The sequence below is a fragment of the Protopterus annectens genome, chromosome 2.part1 (genome assembly GCF_019279795.1).
Source record: "Protopterus annectens isolate FY-2018-M chromosome 2.part1, PAN1.0, whole genome shotgun sequence".
NCBI classification, from domain to species: domain Eukaryota; kingdom Metazoa; phylum Chordata; order Ceratodontiformes; family Protopteridae; genus Protopterus; species Protopterus annectens.
This window is the reverse complement of record NC_056729.1, coordinates 1,843,185,731-1,843,208,101: the sequence shown is the minus strand read 5'-3', so window position 1 is coordinate 1,843,208,101 and position 22,371 is coordinate 1,843,185,731. Positions and strand designations below refer to the sequence as shown.

Here is a 22,371-nt window from a genome sequence, read left to right as displayed (position 1 = left end):
GGAGTTTTGTGTTGGTGTTAGGTTGGATAGTTGTATTGTTAGAAGATGTAATAAAAAAGGATGTTTTGTAATGAGAAAGAGAATGGGGAAGGAAAAGTAGGAGTTTGGTCTTTTTGGGATTTAATCAGTAGGTTGTGAGAGAGCCATTGCTCAGTGGATAGTAGGGCCTGTTGGGTCAGGGAGTGTAGTCCAGCAATGTTATTTGAGATGGATATAAGTGTGGAGTCGTCCGCATACTGAATAAGGGAGGATTCTTTGCATGAGGTGTAAAGATCATTGGTGAAGATCTTAAACAAAAGGGGCCCCAAGATGGAGCCTTGGGGAACACCAGTGGAGATGGGAAGGAAAGGTGTGGGGGATGAGAGCCATTTGACAGATTGTTCCCTGCCAGATAGGTAACTATTAAACCAGGCAAGTGTGGAGGGGGATAGGTGGAGATTTGCGAGTGTATGGCAGTCCTACACTTACACCTGTTGCCACAAGTTTCTCTGTTACCCCCTGTGCAACACCACTTAATGGGTTTTCATGATGCTCAATAACACTAATTGAATACATCCAGTTTCTATTTTTGGCTGTCTGAGTCCAGTCTGCTTCCTGGGTGGTCCAGTTTTCTAGTTTGAGCACTGCCATGCTTTCTGCAAATGAGATAAGCACAGCCAAACCTGCCATTCATTGCCTCCATTCTTGTGATTCTGCTACGTGCCTCAGCGTGCAAATAATGGCCCAAAAAAATTACACAAACAAAGACCAAAAAGGAGAAAAAGAAAAAAGGGAAAAGTAGTTGAAATGAAGGAAATCAAAGTATGACATGCACACAAGAAGATGATAGCGCACATGAGGTACACACAAGAAGATGATAGCTCACATGAGGTACACACAAGAAGATGATAGCGCACATGAGGTACAAACAAGAAGATGATAGCTCACATGAGGTACACACAAGAAGAGGATAGCGCACATGAGGTACACACAAGAAGATGATAGCACACATGAGGTACACACAAGAAGATGATAGCTCACATGAGGTACACACAAGAAGAGGATAGCGCACATGAGGTACACACAAGAAGAGGATAGCGCACATGAGGTACACACAAGAAGATGATAGCTCACATGAGGTACACACAAGAAGAGGATAGCGCACATGAGGTACACACAAGAAGATGATAGCTCACATGAGGTACACACAAGAAGAGGATAGCTCACATGAGGTACACACAAGAAGAGGATAGCGCACATGAGGTAGACACAAGAAGAGGATAGCGCACATGAGGTACACACAAGAAAAGGATAGCGCACATGAGGTACACACAAGAAGATGATAGCTCACATGAGGTACACACAAGAAGATGATAGCTCACATGAGGTACACACAAGAAGAGGATAGCGCACATGAGGTACACACAAGAAGAGGATAGCGCACATGAGGTACACACAAGAAGATGATAGCTCACATGAGGTACACACAAGAAGATGATAGCTCACATGAGGTACACACAAGAAGATGATAGCTCACATGAGGTACACACAAGAAGAGGATAGCGCACATGAGGTACACACAAGAAGAGGATAGCGCACATGAGATACATACAAGAAGAGGATAGCGCACATGAGGTACACACAAGAAGATGATAGCTCACATGAAATACACACAAGAAGATGATAGCTCACATGAGATACACACAAGAAGAGGATAGTGCACATGAGATATGTCTATATAGATCTGGATTTGAACTGTCATTGTAATGCACCTTCAGAACACAGGATAGGTGCCTTATCTCTCTTTACTACACAAACAGCTCTGCATCAAAGAACTGAACTCATTCTGCACACAACCAACTGCAACATCATCTACACTAATATGAAACGTTTAATATTTTTGGATGCTGTGCACTCAGTGATCACACAACCTGTTATGATTATTGCTTGCAAGCATACAGCTCTGTCTTATGTGTTTGTTGGCCATCCTTCATTTATCTGACCAGTACTCTGAGACATGCAGTAAGTCATTCTATATCATTGGCCTTCAAATGAGTGAGGTTATTAACTGGAAACAATACCATATGCAGTTGCCAACAAGTGAAGGGCAGGTTGAATGTTAAGGAAAACAACTTGTGATTTGTGGGCTGCATACTTACATTTCCAGCCTTATATCTAACACTTTGTAGCTCTAACCTAACACATCCAGTGGAACCAAGGCAGCCTGCAGTGTTTTTGATTTTTCCTTCTCCCAACCAGTAATCATTCGCAGTTGCAATCCATTAAAAGCAAGCACCGAGGGAGTGCATGCATTATGTGTACATCTCCTACAATGACCCAAGTATTGGGGATTCAGCAATTCTAATGAGTTCATATGTCATGTGTACCTTCACAGTGCTAACAGCCCTGAATCTACACCTTATAATTAGGCCAACTGATGGTGAGGGGACTCATTTATGGTAGGAAGACCCCGCACATAAGCTTTTCTTTGGGATATATCATACAGAAGATTACTGAACTTCAGAAGGTATGCTTGCAATTTGCCAGCTACATAATGAATAAGCTGGAATGTATTTAAGAAAAAGCTGAAGCAAAGGCTTTTACACTCTTATCTGTATGCATTAGTTAGAAGTGTACTGATGGCATGGGCATGTTTGTCAAGCCATTTCATAGGTGTACATGATTGCCTATACCTGAAAATGGAATGATCTGTGATAATTATATACAAACGTTTCAGCAACAGTTCCTTTGATAGCACTTTTAGCATTTCAAAGATAGTTTGTTAGCAAAATGTGTCATTTGCCTGTTTTATTGGGGGGAGCAAAGGTGAGTTATTGTTCTGGCACAAACAAGGATAGACTGTTCTATTGGGGGAGCAAAGGTGAGTTACTGTTCTGGCACAGACAAGGACACGTTGCTATTGTTACTCTCTTTGTTTTGCACCTGCCTGTTGTTCATATTTCACCTCTGTAGACTCTTGTATGTTTCTACAGGTGGTAATACTGAGTAGCTACCTTGCCTGTCTTATCTGGCAACAGTTATTTTGCAGTTATGTGATACTTATGTGTATTATCCTTCTGTTGGAGTATGCCACCCAGGGGTGTTAATCCTTGGTGACTCTCCTTCACTGATGCTGAGAATCAGGTCATAGTGGATTCCTTTAGGCAACATGGTGCTTTTCTTCTGGAAAGGGGATGTGGAAATATGACATGGTGGATGCAAATTATGCACCAGATTGTTGATGATGTGAATGCCATGGGTGGCCATGACAGGACATATGAGCAGATGCACCACAGGGTCACTGACATGATCATATCTGCATGGAGGAGAGCATCTGCAGTGGGCTGTGACCAGATGGTTACCATGGAGGGGGCTGCTATGGAATCACCACTCTAACACCAAATAAAGAGTTCCTGGCCAATATCAAGGATCCAAACAGCTCCTAGGAAAGTGCAGTACAGCATGTCCTGGATGTTGGTGCAGCAGTTTCAGAGACAGCAAGTACATCCTAGGAGGATCTTCCAGGTAGGCTTTGGTATCTTAACAGTTAAATATCGTTGTATAGTAAAAATACCAAAATCGATACATTACTTCTGTGTCATATGAAGTTTTTTGGGGGGAGGGGATTGAAGATTGCTACAATTATTAGCTTAGGTTGGAGTTAGCCACATTCTTGTTAAAAGTACAGTTAATGGACATATAAAGGGGTAAAAGTATTACCCCTTGTGCTACTGCTAAATGTGATGATGTTGCCCTTAACTTTTCCTTAACTTCTTCCAGGACCATCTGGCTTGCAGAAGAGACACTCATCTGCAGATGATAAACCAAACATTTTTATATCAGTACTGCTGAGAAATTTAAAGAAATAGTTTAGTGTGTGATGTTGATGTCAGGCCTGTTGTGTGTATTGCTGTACTGTCTGTAATAGTGGCAGCATTGTTAGTTTGTTAGCATATATTGGACTATAGTAGCATAGGTATTAATTTTTTCTTGTGTGGAAGTGTGGGCCCTCTGCCACCTAATGTCAGTATATCAGTAGACTCTGATGATGATGGTAGCCAAACAGAGGCAAAGTTGGGGGGTGCAGAGGTTGAGTCGGACACTCAGGTTGGGATACAGCCATCCCCTGCAATTCCATTGGACACAGCCAGTAAGCCTAAGCCTACCCATTCCAGTGAGCCCTCAGATATTGGACAGGTGGAGGGTGATACCATTAATCAGGGAAGTGTGGTTACTGTGGCTTCTGTGCCTGTTGAGTCTGGCTGTAGCCAAAATGTGGGCAAGGTGCCACACAGGAGGGTTGATAGAGGTGCTCGGAGGGAGCCTGCTGTCCCTCCTCCACCTGGTACAGGTGACTCTTCCCATGCCACTCAACATATGCTTAGGGCCATCGTGGAGGTACAGACCTGTTCCCATAGGTGGTCCAGACAAATGCTCAGGTTGCTTATATGGCACAGGCTGACATACATGACTGCCTCCACCGTGTTGCCAGTTCAATGGATTAGATGAATGACACTTTGGAACAAGGGATGTCTGTGATGGAACAAGGAATGTCTGTCATGGAATGAGCATTGTCTGTGATGGAACATCTGCTAGGAGGGAATTGGCATACTCATAGGTGTAGGTTAGCCACATCATCTGCTGTTAGCTAATGTGGCCCATGCCTGATCTCGGTCCCATAGCCTTAGTACTTCCACTGCTCCATCAGTGAGTATTTTGTCCACACCCAGATGTGGCAGGCCATGGGTTCATGGTCTTGAGTGCCCCCCCATGAAGGGAGCTCGTCCAGTAGACATCAGTAATATTTGGGTAGCAGCAGTGCATCTGCCCATGAGCATGGACATGCCAGTGCAACTCCTGGTAGAGTCAGCTCTTGTGGTCATGGACAAGGACAACAACGATGAACTGTACGTATACCATGCACAGCTCATACATGTCCAACATATCAAGACACAGAGACAGCACAGAGCCTGGCTGCATTTAGACACTCACACACTATTTTCAACTAGAGAACCCTTACAGACACACACACACACACACACACACACACACACACACACACACACACACACACACACAAAAAAAAAAACAGTTACATGGTTCAGCATTGCAGCTTAAAACACTTTTGGTCTCACTGGCCATTTGTTGGTTTATACAAATGTCTGCCTGCTTCTCTTTCTTCCTCACAGACACTCACTGACCTTTTGTGTCAGCCTAGGCTTCATGCCCCCCCCCCCCCCAACACACACACAAAACACACTGTGTAAGTGAGGATAACTGTGCCATATTCCTGTTTTGTATCTTTTGGATTCAGGGACACATAAGCTTTGTGTTTGATGCTCAGGGTGCATAGCTGACTTAGTGCTTAGTATATCTGCATTTGTAGTGTTGAATTGGTAATTTTACCTTTGACTTATATTTGCTTTGGAAAGTTAGACATTTGATAGCATCAAAATTTCCCAACTTTATTGTGAATGATTTTGTGAGGGTTGTGAGGTCAGAAACTGCAATGTGTGTCATTACTTTCTAATGTCTCTCTAATGATTTTCCAGTACAAATGTTTGGTGCAAAACTTTGGGCCTGCAGTGACCATCATTACTTTTGGGAGGTATGACTGTGTATCTTTGATGCCTGAGGCCTACTACTTACTAATGGACACATATAAGTCAAATACGTCTCTGCTGCTACATTTTAAGGTAATTTTTGTAGCAATCTCACACCTTTTACTTGCTTACAGTACCAATTAGTGAAATACAACGATATGCCACTCATTCAAATTATTAAACAATACATTCCAATTCAAATCATACCTTGTAAATCCAGGATTTGACATGGTTGTAGTTCAGGGCTGACTGTGTCTGATGCAAGCATTAAACAGCCAATATATGGGGAGGTAAAGATTGTGTGAATTGCCTGCCATCAATGTTAATATATGTATGTGAGTAGGATGAAGGTTTTAGGCCCCTGGGTGGTGACTGAGTGTGCTGTGCATTGTCTCTTAGCCAATGCAAGGGCATAATGAGCATGCCTATGTCTGCCTACACCCACAGTAGCTGCTGCTTCCCCTCTGACTCCTCATCAGTGTGTGGCTGTGGTGACCTTGGCATTGGTGGTGGGATGTGTGCCCCTACCCCCTGCTGATCCTGCTGAACCTGATTTCTCAGGATGATGTTGTGTATTATGGCACATACTGTGAATATTTCTGTACATGTCCATGGATTTCACCGCAGGGCTCCCCCAGACATGTTTAGGCACCAGAACTGTGACTTCACCCGCCCTAACATATGCTCTTTGATATTCCTGGTTTGAGCATGTGTCTCATTATGGTGTTCTTCTGTGGGTATGTGTGCATTTCTTATGCGTTTCATCAGCCACAGTTCCAGTGCATAGTTTGCATCCTCCAGTAAATTACCCTGTGAGATGACCACTAGCAAACATCTGGTACAGTTTGGAGGAGTGCCAGATATGTGAGTCATGGTAACTGCCAGGGTTGCCAGCACACATGTTCAAAATGATTCCCTTGGCATTACACACAACATGGCAGTTGGCAGAGTGTTAGCCCTTTCTGTTTATGTAGAGCCCATCCTATTGCCCGGCTGGTGCCTTAAGTTCTATACATGTGCAATCAATGGCACTCAGTACTTCAAGGTAGCGTGCTACATGGTAGAACTCCTGTATATTTCTGGCTCTCTCCTCAGGACTATGGAGAAAATATATGTGGTCACTGGCATGTTGGAGCACAGCATTCAGTAACTGATAGAGGATCCTGGATACTGATGTCTGTGACACCCCCAGCATGTCACCTGTTGGTCTCTGAAAGATACTTGCAGCTAGGATTCTAAGTGCTACATATACCTTTGTCTCCACTGGGATGGGTTACCCTCGTTTGGCTCTGGCTCTGAATTAAAGATAGCAGAGGTTGCAGATTTCCTGCAGTGTGTCCATATCCACCCTGTAGCACTCTACAGTTTCCACATCATATAGGTTGTGAAAAGTTATATGGGGCCTGAAAATTCTTCTCCTTCTCAGCCTAGGCCTATTAGCAGCAGCAGCATTGGCTTCCGCCTGTAGCACACACAAATGAATTAAAGCAGCAGCGGCCCCTAGCATTCTGTCTGTGTAGACTCCTTTCCATGGCTGTATTCCAATAGGTTTAGGAAACCACAGGGGAAAACTAGCACTGAGTCTACATGATTGCTTTATAGCTTGTTGAATAGCTCCACCATGTGGGATTGGTTGATCAGCATGCAGTTCAGCTGCTTATAATGTAATTAGCATACCATGGTGCTTTTCTAATTTGCGCAGTGGTGGGCACCTCTACATGGTGCTTACTGAATCTAAAACTCGTTGCTACCATGTAGAGTTCTTTGAACTCCCCCACTAGTAGAGTTTTATTATGATGGGCCCGCACCCCACAAAGGATTCATTTCTCTGTCTTACACCTAGATTTCTAGGATAGGTTCTAGCTTTCAAAGAACCCTGATTCAGATTAAGCAAGCAATCAAAAATAAATAAATTGTAGACACATTGAAAACCTGAATATCAGACAGGAGTCCCCGTGGACTATGATGTTTGCAGATGACATGGTGATCTGTAGTGAGAGTATGGAACAGGTGGAGGAGACCCTGGAGAGGTGGAGATATGCTCTGGAGAGAAGAGGAATGAAGGTCAGCAGGACTAAGACAGAATATATGTGTGTGAATGAGAGGGAGGATAGAGGAATGGTGAGGATGCAAGGAGTAGAGGTGGCAAAGGTGGATGAGTTTAAATACTTGAGATCAATAGTTCAGAGTTATGGTGAGTGTGGAAGAGAGGTAAAAAAGAGAGTACAGGCAGGATGGAGTGGGTGGAGAAGAGTGTCAGGAGTGATTTGTGACAGACGAGTACCAGTAAGAGTGAAAGGGAAGGTCTACAAGAGGGAAGTGAGACCAGCTATGTTGTATGGGTTGGAGACAGTGGCATTGACAAAAAGGCAGGAGTTAGAGCTGGATGTGGCAGAGTTAAAGATGTTAAGATTTGCACTGGGTGTGACGAGGGTGGATAGGTTTAGGAATAAGAATATTAGAGGGTCAGCCCGGGTTGGAAGGTTTGGAGACAAAGCTAGTGAGGCAAGATTACATTGGTTTGGACATGTGCTGAGGAGGGATGCTGAGTATATTGGGAAAAAGATGCTAAGGATGAAGCTACCAGGTAACAGGAAAAGAGGAAGGCCTAAGATAAGGTTTATGGATGTGGTGAGAGAGTACATGGAAGTGGTTGGTGTGACAGAGCAGGATGCAGAGGACAGGAAGAAATGGAAACAAATGATCCGCTGTGGTGACCCCTAACGGGAACAGCCGAAATATGATGATGATGATTGAAAATCTGAATATACAAAAACAGGTGTGGTGACCTGTATGATGAATCACATATCCATACTCGTTAGCAATTACATTAATTAATTTAAATGGGTTGAGGGTGTTTCTTCTTATATATTTCATTATCCAGTTTTTCCAAAAATAATACATTTTGGCATTTTTTAGTGTCAGGTGTAGTGTATGACAGAAGCATGCCAAAGAAGCTGAAAAGTAAGGTTTACAAGACAGTACTACAACCAGTACTATTGTATGGTACATAAATCTGAGCAGTAAAGGCAGAGCAGCTGAGAAAACTAGATATGGTGGAGATGAAGTACCTGAGAAGGGTGGTAGGATGCACACTGAGGGACAGATGAATAATTGAGAACATCAGAGTAGAAGCCAAAGTAATGCTAATTGCAGAAATGGTCAAAGAGATCAGATTATGGTGGTTTCGGTGCATGTGCAGAAAAGCAGAAGACAATCTGGTGAAAAAGATTTGGGACAGACAGGAAGAAGATAACAGGAAACACAGGCATCCAGCAAAGAGCTGGATGGATTGTGTGAGAGAAGGTCTTTGACAGTCAGTCACTAGTGTCAAAGAAGGCAGGAGTGTGGCATTGAATCGAGAGAGATGGTGACAGTTACTGTCAACTGTCACCATCTTTCTCGATTCAGTATCACCTTCTTTGATGGTCATGTTTGACCGTCACGTGTCTTCTTTTATGCAATCTATCCATCTCTTTGCTGGATGCCCTTATTTCCTTTTGCCTTATTCCATCTTTTTTAAATCTTCTTCATTAGATAGTCTTAGGCTTTCCTGCACATGTGCCCAAACCACCTCCGTAATGTGTTCTCTTGAACTTCTGCGCAATTGGAGATACTTGGGCTTCTGCTCTGATTTGTGCATTTATTCATCTGTCCCACAGTGTACATTCTACCACCTATATCAGGCACCTCATCTCCCTAACCTATAACTTTCTTAGCTGCACTGCCTTCATTGATTAGGTTTCTGTACCGTACCTACCTCTGACAATAGGTGGCAGTTGGCTGCAACAACTCTGTTTATAGCTTTGACTTCTTCATTCAAAATTCTGCTCACCTTGACTACCCTTTTCAAATATTTGAAGCTATTCACCAGTTCCAGTATTTCTCATTCTATATCAATTTTCAACTTCTGATTACCCCTGTTTATTGCCATGACAACTGTTGTGTCTATACTCAGTTTTTCATCCCATATTCTATTTTGCATTTCTTTCTCCTATTCTTTGGTCAGATTCTGCTTGTAATGCTACATTGTCTGCATACAGCAGACAATGATCAGAGTTGATCTCTCCCTTCTGACCTGCTTGCTAATGTAGTCCCTCACCAGTATGAACATCAGTGGGCTCAGAGCTGAACCCTGGTGCGCATCCACTCCCACCAAACACTGCTCATACTTGTCATTGATGCCTTATACATAGCCTGCACTAATTCTATGAGTGTTCCCTGTACTTTGAACTATCACAGGGCTGCCCAAAGTACCTTTCCTTGGGACCTTGTCATATGCTTTCTCTAAGTCTAGAAATCCACAGTTGGTCTCTTTCCTCATCTCCAGCATCTTCTCAACAGCCATTCTCACTGCAAACATCAAGTCATTTGTGTGGTATCTACATCTGAATCCAAACTATTCATCTCTCATCTTACTTTCTTAAACAGAATGCACTGATTTATCAAGCGCCATCTCCAGTATTTTCATACAATGTGACAGGAATTTGATACTTCTATACTGCTCAAAAGGCAATAAAGGCCAAAATAAGAGACATTAAAAAAAAATCTTTAATTCACTTAAAAATGCAATAGAACAACAGGTTTTGCATAAACATGCATCCTCTGAATAGTAAGAAGTATGATACTGTAATATCTGGCTTTATTGATTGCCTATAATCTTCAAAAACTTACCAGTAAATTCAAACTTTCATAAGGGAAAGGCCAAAGTATGAGGCAAAATCCGGGATATTCTGCAAAATTCTGGACAGTAAACATATTATATTCATATTAGGAAGGCCTAGTTCTATCTAGGAATGTGTTATGACTATATAAAATATAATGCAAGAGGAAGTAAAAAGAACCGAAGCAATACAGTTCCATCTGGCTGTCAGCAGAGAGATCATGCGTCAAGAACCTGTGGCATTCCATTATGGACATGTGTTGATAACAGTTAGCCAGTTAACCAATTCACTGTACATATTTTATCTAAGATCAAGAACCTGTGGGCACTCTGTTATGGAGATGTGTTGATAATGGTTAGGCAATTCACTATACATATTTTAACTAAAATCAAGAACCTGTGGACACTCCGTTATGGAGATGTGTTGATAACGGTTAGGCAATTCACTATATGTATTTTAACTAAGATCAAGAACCTGTAGGCACTCCATTATGGAGATGTGTTGATAACGGTTAGGCAATTCACTATACATATTTTAACTAAGATCAAGAACCTGTGGGCACTCCATTATGGAGATATGTTCATAACGGTTAGGCAATTCACTATGCATATTTTAACTAAGATCAAGAACCTGTAGGCACTCCATTATGGAGATGTGTTGATAACAGTTAGGCAATTCACTATACATATTTTAACTAAGATAAAGAACCTGTGGGCACTCCGTTATGGAGATGTGTTGATAACGGTTAGGCAGTTCACCAATTCACTCTACATATTTTAACTAAGATCAAGAACCTGTGGGCACTCCAATATGGAAATGTGTTGATAATGGTTAGGCAATTCACTATACATATTTTAACTAAGATCAAGAAACTGTGGGCACTCCGTTATGGAGATATGTTGATAACAGTTAGGCAATTCACTATACATATTTTAACTAAGATCAAGAACCTGTAGGCACTCCATTATGGAGATGTGTTGATAACAGTTAGGCAATTCACTATACATATTTTAACTAAGATAAAGAACCTGTGGGCACTCCGTTATGGAGATGTGTTGATAACGGTTAGGCAGTTCACCAATTCACTCTACATATTTTAACTAAGATCAAGAACCTGTGGGCACTCCAATATGGAAATGTGTTGATAACAGTTAGGCAATTCACTATACATATTTTAACTAAGATCAAGAACCTGTGGGTACTCCGTTATGGAGATGTGTTGATAACAGTTAGGCAGTTCATCAATTCACTCTACATATTTTAACTAAGATCAAGCACCTGTGGGCACTCCAATATGGAGATGTGTTATTAACGGTTAGGCAATTCACTATACGTATTTTAACTAAGATCAAGAACCTGTGGGCACTCCGTTATGGAGATGTGTTCATAACGGTTAGATAATTCACTGTACATATTTTAACTAAGATCATAGAGTGGGCCATGCTTAATCTTGGCTTTTCTTGCTGTTTGTATTTTGAAAGAAGGTACATACTGTCTTTCTTCCTATAATTGCTAATTGAAGGGTATGAAAAGGAGTTTATGACAATAAATGTTAGTGTCATGTATTCTATAATTTTCAAAGACTCAGGGTGTATTTAGTTCACTATTCAGTCCTTCTTCATCTGATACTCTGGCTAAAACTGCTTTAATGAATTGGAGATATAAAGCCAAGCCTGTATAACCATAAGTTTGAGACCTTTAGGCATAGCATTTCTGACAGTTTGTCTCTATGTAGCCTAGTAATGTTAACAACCAATGAGAAATCAAAAGAAATCTGGAATTTTACTATTCAAACATTGTTATACGAAATAGGAACTTATCTAAGTAAAGGTTTTAGGGTTTACTGTCAATTTTGTCAGTGTAACTTTTTTGAGAGGGAGATATATAGATGCTTGCAGGAAGTGATATTGTGTCATAGTTCTTGCTAGTTTGGTATGAAATTAAAGGCTATCAGAGTACATGATGCTTTTCAAGTATGTAAGGGACCATTTGAAGGAGAAATGTGGAGTTCATTAAGTCTTATTTCACCATTTCAGGTGAGGTAGTATGGAGGACTGCAATTTACTGAAGTTCATGTTTAATCTAAGTCCTGAAAAACAAATAGTTAAGTCAGCACGCATGCACCGTATTATGAGTTGGTCAGGAAAATTAAACACTCATTAAAAAATGTTTTTTGAGTGTCAGGAATCCTAGTCTGCATGCCTTCTAGCCCTTTTGAATTGTTTTTATTTCTAATGCTTGTGTTCCAAAAACAAGTAGATTGAGGGATAAAGGGTACCCATGTTGAAGTCCCCCTAGGTAAAATGAAAGGATCAAGAGTAGATGTTAGGACACAACCTTGCATAAACAGAATGGCAAGAGGCTTCTGGCATGGATTCCTACAGTAAGCACTGACCAAAACTAATCATAAATAATGTTACTAAATGCCAGCGGTAATGTAGCCATAGAATCTTGGCCTGTCCGGTAGCTTAGCTTAAAACAGGTTGATAAAAGATCTCAGATGGTATACACTACAGCACCCATTGATAAAGCCTGCTTTACAATACCTTTGATCAGTATAAGGGTGGTGTCTTTCAGCCCAAGTTCGACATAAATCTTAGGGATGTGTAGTATAAACTGGAAGTCACCACCACGTAGGAGAATAATTCTTTATTAAAACAACAGAATAAGCGCTTTCGCGTGCATCCACAAAGGCACGCTTCTTCAGATTCAATGAACATTACCAAAACCTCATTCATTATATCTGCAATGCATTAATTCAATTACGAGCTAATTAACCAATGCAGTTAATTCTTCACTTATTCAATTAATTAAGACAGGGTGTAACCTAAAAACAGTTCTTTTTACTTTTCTTTTGGAACCTTCAAGTCAAGTAACATAATATATTAACAAACAGAACATGTACTGTTTGTAGCAGATATAAATTCAACATTTCAATATATAACAGTCTGTAAATGATTTAATATAACAAACCAACTCTGCAATGTAGAAATATATATATAAATATCTATGTGTTATATTTAGTAATTATAAAAATTAACAAATATACATTTTTAAAAAACCAATAGCAGCATTTCTTTTGTAGCCTATATTAAAAACAATTCATAGGCCCTGTCCTTGATAGTGCATATATTTTCTTATAAATTTTATAAAGATTTTCCTTACATGAAGAAACCATAGTAGTCTGTGTAAGGATAGATTCACAAATATTTTCTCTATTCATATCCTTTTTACAGATATTAAATGGTTCTATGTAAGCCATCATGGGGCTATATGCATTGTATATACATAAAACAAAGGGAACAATTAAATAAATCTATATGGATATATGTTGTTAATCATATTTCATATCCATATATATATATGTACATTTTTGCTAATTAATTATTGAGTATTTTATATAATATATATTATGTTATTCTTGATTTCCTTTCATATTTCATGTATTTAATACCAAGAATTTCATAAATATAATATAATAAAGGGAAGAAAAGAAACAGGGAATGAAGAGGGGGGAGAGGGGGAGGGGGGGGGGGAGGAAAAAAAGGGAAAAGAAGAAAAAAGAAGAAAAAGAAAGGGAGAGTTCTCAATTTTATCTTACCAAAACTTATTAACATGAAACCATCCTCATAGAATAAAATAAACAGGTATTTCTATTAGTAATTAGTATCTTCGTTTCTTTAGGTAAGATCTAATACTCACATAAGTATTTAACCCGGGAAAGCTTTGTGCTCTAAGTTTAAAGATCCAATTTAATTCTATATTCTCAAGGTCATTAAAATTATCACCTTTTCTGATGTTTATTTCTTTCTTTTGTAACACTCTGAATAAAAACTTGTGTTCAGGAAAATCTATAATATGTTTGGCCAAAGCATTCTTATGGTCAGCTTTTTTGATAGCATAGATGTGTTCTTGTATTCTATCCCTAAATCTCCTTGTGGTCATGCCAACATAAAACGCTGGACATGACTCACAAGTGGCCAAATAAATGACATTACTATCCTCACAGTTTGCAGTACATTTAAACTCAAAATTAAATAGTAGCTCAGGATGGAAAAAACTCTTCTCCTTGCATATCCATACACAAGAGCTACATTTCCCACAAGAATAAGTACCTCTGATGTTATTTTTAATTAAATTTTTTGTTTTATAAGGTTTATTCGATCTTTTCTCATCACATAATATTCGTTTCAAGTTCTTTGAATTTTTATATGTAAAATTTGGTCTCTCACCAACCAGCTGTTTAATTTCTCCATTGGTTGTGAGAATAGGCCAGTTCTTCGAAATGATGTCAATTAACTGTTTGTTGTCACTTGTATAGGTGATAATACATCTGACATAACCTGAATTTGTTTTCAAAGAATTTCTATTCTTGTATTTAGATGAAAAATTCCAACCTCTATCAAAACCAAAACAACTATAGTGCTTATGGCTCCTATATATGACATTTTCCTGTATAAATGAATCTTTTATAGTTTTAACTATGTCCAAGTTATACTTTCTCTCCTGAAACATTTTTTCTAATTTATTAAATTCATTATTCCTTACATCAAGATCTTGACATATTCTATCTATCCTTACATACTGTCCCTTTACTATATTTTTAAAAATGAATCTTGGGTGCATGCTGTCATATTGCAATAGGTTATTTTTCCAACATGCTTTTCTAAACAATGATGTTTTCAATCCCCCTTGTCCATTCTTTTTAATTTTTAAATCAAGAAAATCAATTTCAGAGGCTGAATATTCAATCGAAAACCTTAAAAAGTCTGTAGTTTTCTCAAGGTCCATTATAAAACTTTCCAATTCATGTATAGTTCCATCCCATAATAAAAGTATATCGTCTACAAACCTATGGTAACAAAGTACCTTTTTGTAACTAGGATGTGTAAACAAACTTGTAACCTCCCAGCTATATACAACAAGGTTTGCATAAGTATTAGCGCAGGGGGTGCCCATGGCTACCCCCCACTGTTGTATATAGAAAAGCTCATTGAACGTCATAACATTATTGGTCAGGACTATTTCCAATAGTGTATTAATTAGGACCTGTTCATTGTTAGTAAATTTTCCATCCTTATTTATTAAGGACCTAATAGCTTCCATACCATAAAGGTTAGGAATGGCAGTAAACAGACTCTTTACATCTAGTGTAACTAAAAGATGTGTTTCTGAAACCTGAAAATCTAAATTCCTAATCTGATCAATCAATTGATAAGAGTCTCTTAAAATAGTAGGAACAGCAGACACTAATGGTTTTAATTTTTTCTCTAAAAATATAGAGACATTTTCTGTTACCCAATTGTGTCCAACCACAATGGGACGCATTGGAGGTGGTATTAGTCCCTTGTGCATTTTTGGAAGGCCTTTCAAATAAGGTAAAGTAGGATGCTCAATCAATAAGAATAAATAAAAATCATAGCTAATTTGTCTACATAATAGTAGTTCATTTAACTCTTGGTGTACCTGAAAAATCAATCTTTGGACAAATTTTTCATCTATTAATTTATAAGTAATATTGTCCTTAAGAAGAAGTTCCATATATGCAAGGTAATCTTTACTATTTAACAATGCTAAGCCCCCACCTTTATCAACTGGTCTAATGACCACATTTGAATTCTCAATTAAACAATTTAATGACATCCATTCATCTCTTGTTAAATTGTGGAACAAGTGTAAAAAACCCTTATTATATGAACTATAGTGCTTATACAAATCATTTTCACATAATTTAATAAATGCATCTAAACAAGGATGAAATGCTGGCGTGTATACACTTTTCCTTTTAAAACATTCAAAATTACGTTGATCATTAAAATCTATAATGTTACTTGATACATTTTTAAACGACAGTTTTAGCGCTATTTTGCGAGCAAAGGCTCTTAAGTCAGTTAATACATCAGAAATCTTACTTATTTGTGCTGGTATATAACTTAAGCCTTTGTTCAATAAAGAATAGTCCGTATTACTTAAAGTTAAATCCGATAGATTGTAGACCAGACTTTTCATTCCTTCTGATGACCCCTCTTGTACTGCGGTTCGCCCGAGAACTTCCTTTTCCCTCTTGTTCGACTCTCCGATCTTCCTCTTGAACCCCTTCTTACGCACATCGGTAGTGGTAAAAAAGACTCAATATTAGTCTGTTGTAGTTTCGGTCTTGCTCCCAAGTCCACCTGCTGCTGCATAGCCATTTGGTTAGGTGGTGGAGTATCATTTAGTTCATGCGGGACCTGTCTAAGACTTCCGGTCAGTGTTGGTATGATGTCATCACGTGTGGTGGCAGTAGTTAAATGGGAAATGTCATCATGAGTAACAGAAGTATTTCTTTGTGTGTCAGGTATTACCATTGCGGTTCTTTGCTACACAATATCACGATCTTGTCTCGCCCACACAAAGACCTGGCCGTTCATGAAGTCTCTGTGGTCTCCCTGTAATTTACGTAATTTGATGGTTTGAAGTCTTTCCCCATATGCATTTATTTGATTTAACAGGTTGTCAAGTCTGTTGCTAAAGGTTTCCCCTTTAAATCTCTTTACTATTTCTTTGTATAGACTATCATTCTTCTCCGTTAAAGCATTCTCTATAGGGAGAAAATAGTCTATAAGTAGCTTTATATAATTAAAGCTAAGCTCTAAATTAAGCTTTTGCCAATTTTTTAATAGTTCCGGATGAGAGTTTCCGTAAGATGGCATACACAGCACTCTCATTCCTCTCGGAACAATTTTAAAATGTAGACATGCCTCTAAGTGGCGTCTTTGCCATAATAATCGGAACTGTCTATACAGGTTATTTTCAAGTTCTTTAAATATTGGATTAAATTCCGAAAGCAAGTTAGCAGTACCTGTTTCATTAAGAGCCGCGTCAGTGGCTAGCTCATAAGTAAGTAGAGGATTAGCTTTCTTGTCACACAGACTATTCCATTTTGAAAAACTCTTTTCTGGGTTGTAGTCCAGTTCTAAAGCTGAGGTATCCATCGCGTAGGGACAGGAAAAAGCAGGAGATATATCCAAACTCGTAAAAAGCAGCAAACCTGACCCTTGAAGGTGTTTCCAGAGCAGGAACGAAGAGTGTAGTATAAACTGGAAGTCACCACCACGTAGGAGAATAATTCTTTATTAAAACAACAGAATAAGCGCTTTCGCGTGCATCCACAAAGGCACGCTTCTTCAGATTCAATGAACATTACCAAAACCTCATTCATTATATCTGCAATGCATTAATTAAATTACGAGCTAATTAACCAATGCAGTTAATTCTTCACTTATTCAATTAGTTAAGACAGGGTGTAACCTAAAAACAGTTCTTTTTACTTTTCTTTTGGAACCTTCAAATCAAGTAACATAATATATTAACAAACAGAACATGTACTGTTTGTAGCAGACATAAATTCAACATTTCAATATATAACAGTCTGTAAATGATTTAATATAACAAGCCAACTCTGCAATGTAAAAATATATATATAAATATCTATGTGTTATATTTAGTAATTATAAAAATTAACAAATATACATTTTTAAAAAACCAATAGCAGCATTTCTTTTGTAGCCTATATTAAAAACAATTCATATCAATTTTATATATATAGGCCCTGTCCTTGATAGTGCATATATTTTCTTATAAATTTTATAAAGATTTTCCTTACATGAAGAAACCATAGTAGTCTGTATAAGGATAGATTTACAAATATTTTCTCTATTCATATCCTTTTTACAGATATTAAATGGTTCTGTATAAGCCATCATGGGGCTATATGCATTGTATATACATAAAACAAAGGGAACAATTAAATAAATCTATATGGATATATGTTGTTAATCATATTCCATATCCATATATATATGTACATTTTTACTAATTAATTATTGAGTATTTTATATAATATATATTATGTTATTCTTGATTTCCTTTCATATTTCATGTATTTAATACCAAGAATTTCATAAATATAATATAATAAAGGGAAGAAAAGAAACAGGGAATGAAGAGGGGGGAGAGGGGGGGAGGGGGGGGGAAAAGAAGAAAAAAGAAGAAAAAGAAAGGGAGAGTTCTCAATTTTATCTTACCAAAACTTATTAACATGAAACCATCCTCATAGAATAAAATAAACAGGTATTTCTATTAGTAATTAGTATCTTCGTTTCTTTAGGTAAGATCTAATACTCACATAAGTATTTAACCCTGGAAAGCTTTGTGCTCTAAGTTTAAAGATCCAATTTAATTCTATATTCTCAAGGTCATTAAAATTATCACCTTTTCTGATGTTTATTTCTTTCTTTTGTAACACTCTAATTAAAAACTTGTGTTCAGGAAAATCTATAATATGTTTGGCCAAAGCATTCTTATGGTCAGCTTTTTTGATAGCATAGATGTGTTCTTGTATTCTATCCCTAAATCTCCTTGTGGTCATGCCAACATAAAACGCTGGACATGACTCACAAGTGGCCAAATAAATGACATTACTATCCTCACAGTTTGCAGTACATTTAAACTCAAAATTAAATAGAAGCTCAGGATGGAAAAAACTCTTCTCCTTGCATATCCATACACAAGAGCTACATTTCCCACAAGAATAAGTACCTCTGATGTTATTTTTAATTATTTTTTTTGTTTTATAAGGTTTATTCGATCTTTTCTCATCACATAATATTCGTTTCAAGTTCTTTGAATTTTTATATGTAAAATTTGGTCTCTCACCAACCAGCTGTTTAATTTCACCATTGGTTGTGAGAATAGGCCAGTTCTTCGAAATGATGTCAATTAACTGTTTGTTGTCACTTGTATAGGTGATAATACATCTGACATAACCTGAATTTGTTTTCAAAGAATTTCTATTCTTGTATTTAGATGAAAAATTCCAACCTCTATCAAAACCAAAACAACTATAGTGCTTATGGCTCCTATATATGACATTTTCCTGTATAAATGAATCTTTTATAGTTTTAACTATGTCCAAGTTATACTTTCTCTCCTGAAACATTTTTTTCTAATTTATTAAATTCATTATTCCTTACATCAAGATCTTGACATATTCTATCTATCCTTACATACTGTCCCTTTACTATATTTTTAAAAATGAATCTTGGGTGCATGCTGTCATATTGCAATAGGTTATAAGGGTGGTGTCTTTCAGCCCAAGTTCGACATAAATCTTAGGGATGACTGCAGCACTATAATGTCTGGATCTGGAATTACCTTCCAAGAGTTAGGACTCAAGGTATTGATCAGATGGTTTCTTACCAGGTCAGTTCATTCTTAGCTGTACCATATCTTGGAAGAGAGCCACAGTCAACCACTAAACAAGGAGCCAGAATTATCTGTAGAATTCAGCTGTTGTACTGCCACAGCCCAGGCTTTTCCATTCAGCATTAAGTAGGTGGTTACATTGTATCTTGTAGGTAGATGGTTGCACTGAAGGCTTGGTTTGTTCAGAGCATTGTCAGGGTTAAACCTTCCCGAAACTCTTGAATGGAGGAAAGTGAATCAGTATATAACTTGGTTTACTTCTGCGTGATATGATATCCTGAGTCTTACTTTATATATGCTCAGGCAATTCTTTTCCATCTCTATGCAATGTTTGACCAAACAGACCGGTTCTTTGACAGGTCTTTCCCTGCTGGCCAAATAGTAGCAAGCCCCTCTTTCAGTGCATGCTGACCTGGTTAAAGGGTAGTCAGGGCTGCTTGGCTTTGGGAACTTATTAGGTGTTTATTTATTTATTTACTATTTATTTATTTATTTGTTTTGTTAAGGAGGAGGGCATCCACACATTCATCACATAGTTATGTCCATTTATTTTCCCGAAGATGACCGCTGCTGTAGTATGTCTCTTGAGCTCATCCTTTAACAGATTACCTCCCTACATGGGAAGGCATTGAGGTAAATGGACGGAGAATTGGGTATGACTGTAATCAGGGATCTCACTGCCTAAATGCAGGACCTAAGTGTATCTGTAATCTGAAGTCAGCAGTGATAAATGTCCAGTTACCTATACAAGACTGGATGACCAAATGCAGTCATTCAATCATACAGGGTTTGTCCAGCTGAGTAGGTGTACTCATTACTGTATCTGTAATCTGAAGTCAGCAGTGATAAATGTCCAGGTACCCATACCACACTGGCTGACCAAATACAGTCATTCAATCATCTAGGTAGGTGTACTCATTATGTCTTGGGTTTGTCTCCCTTCATGGGTGGCACACCCAGTGATCCTAGGTAATTCCTGTTAGCTCATTGTGAACAGTTAGGTACCATTCACTCTTAGGGTCTGAGTGGTTCGCTTTCAAGAACTGTCAAAACCTGTATTATTATGCCAGCTGTAAAGGTTGGTTGAGCCTCCCATGTCAAGAGAACATTCTCAGACCGGTCACTGCTGGCACAAGCTATCATATAATACCCATAGGGCTCTCACATGGCTCAAGAATCTTCACAGTATAGGGGTACTGGTGACCTATATTATAGTAACAGTAACCATTGGGCTGACCAATGCCCCAGGACCATTCCTAGTTCACTGGTGACACATGCTGTAGCAATAATACCCACAGATCATTCATGTGTCTCAGTGTCCTTCTTACTTTAGGGTCCCTGGAGGCAGATTGTAGCACTAATAACCATCAAGCCCTTCTATATCCAAGACTGTAGCACTGATTTATCTATTTATTTTACATTTGTTTCAGGGAAAGTCTGACTGAATATATGTCCATTTTCAGTGGAGGCCCGGGAAGCAAAGCTCCAGAAAGCAGAGTACAAATATATTAGGAACAATAGAAACATTTAGAGATATGTATAATATGCAGTTTTCAGTAGGGTGACAAACATGGATAAAACATAGTAGACAACATCAAAATCATGCGACCTCAATTTCAGACAATAATACATGGAGTTATGGGCTAAGTCCCTTCAAGAATTCGTACACTTATTAGAGTATAAGACTGAAATGCTTAGAGAGAGTTTGCAGGAACAGCAGGTGGTGATTAGTCGGGGTTTAAGTAGGGGCACTGCCAATGCTGATGGAAGTGTAGTTTGAGGACTGGACCACTCTAGCCATCCTAGATGAGTTAGGTTGATACAATGGTGGATCCTAGAGGTAGCACCTGTAGCAAATCTAGCAATATGGTTGTAACAACTAGCAAGTTTGGTAAGGGTGGTGAAGAGGGGGGGAGGCATAGAGGAGGGTAGATAGTAGGTGGGACCGAGCGATAGTGGTTCTTGCAAAAGGAGTGAGGAAGGGGATGATCCTGTATAGGGAGCCCAGTTTTTTGTTGACAGATTTGATGGCTTGATTGACATGGATATCATATTTTAGGGCATTATCGACTGTGACGCCCAGGAATTTTGTGTGAGTATCTGGGGACATGATTGTGCCATTGTTGGAACTTATAGTAAAGAACATTGAGGAGGATTTACAGGTGGGGGAAAGATGAGCAGTTTAGTTTAACTAACTAATAACCATCAAGCCCTTCTATATCCTAGACTGTAGCACTAATAACCATCAAGCCCTTCTATATCTTAGACTGTAGCACTAATAACCATCAAGCCCTTCTATATCCTAGACTGTAGCACTAATAACCATCAAGCCCTTCTATATCCTAGACTGTAGCACTAATAACCATCAAGCCCTTCTATATCCTAGACTGTAGCACTAATAACCATCAAGCCCTTCTATATATCCTCTAAATATTACTAGTCTAAGGTTTCTATTATTTCTAGGCTTGATCTCCTAGTCTGAAGCTTAATCTAATTAGTTACTGTGAGTAAGTAGAAACAATTTAACTCTGAGTAATATTTTTTTCTGTTTTGTTTTATACTTTAGATGCTACAGACTTTGGAAATGTCAGTTTTGCTGTCCCTGGAATCCATGCTATGTTCAGTATAGGCTCAAAAGAACTGAATCACACAGAGCAGTACACAGAGGCAGCAGGTATGGGCTATCTGATATTCTAAGAGTTGTACTACCATTGAAAAGTATCCCATGCTGTGAAACGTCTATAAGGAGCATAACCATTCTCTACTGTTCTCATTAAACTTATAACATGTGCTGTCTCTTTAGTCCGTTGTGCATTGTTGTGTTGTATTGTGATTGCCGTTCTCTAACATGTGCTGTCTCTTTAGTTCGTTGTGCATTG

General features: G+C 38.5%; 1 long non-coding RNA gene across 1 annotated transcript in view; it reads left to right on the top strand.

The window, feature by feature from the left end:
• LOC122794661 overlaps nt 1–22,371 on the top strand; it is a 346,531-nt gene that overhangs the window by 167,734 nt on the left and 156,426 nt on the right. The window contains exon 3 of the long non-coding RNA XR_006363666.1: nt 22,059–22,166. This is a non-coding gene — a long non-coding RNA (uncharacterized LOC122794661). The remainder of the gene's footprint in view (nt 1–22,058; nt 22,167–22,371) is intronic.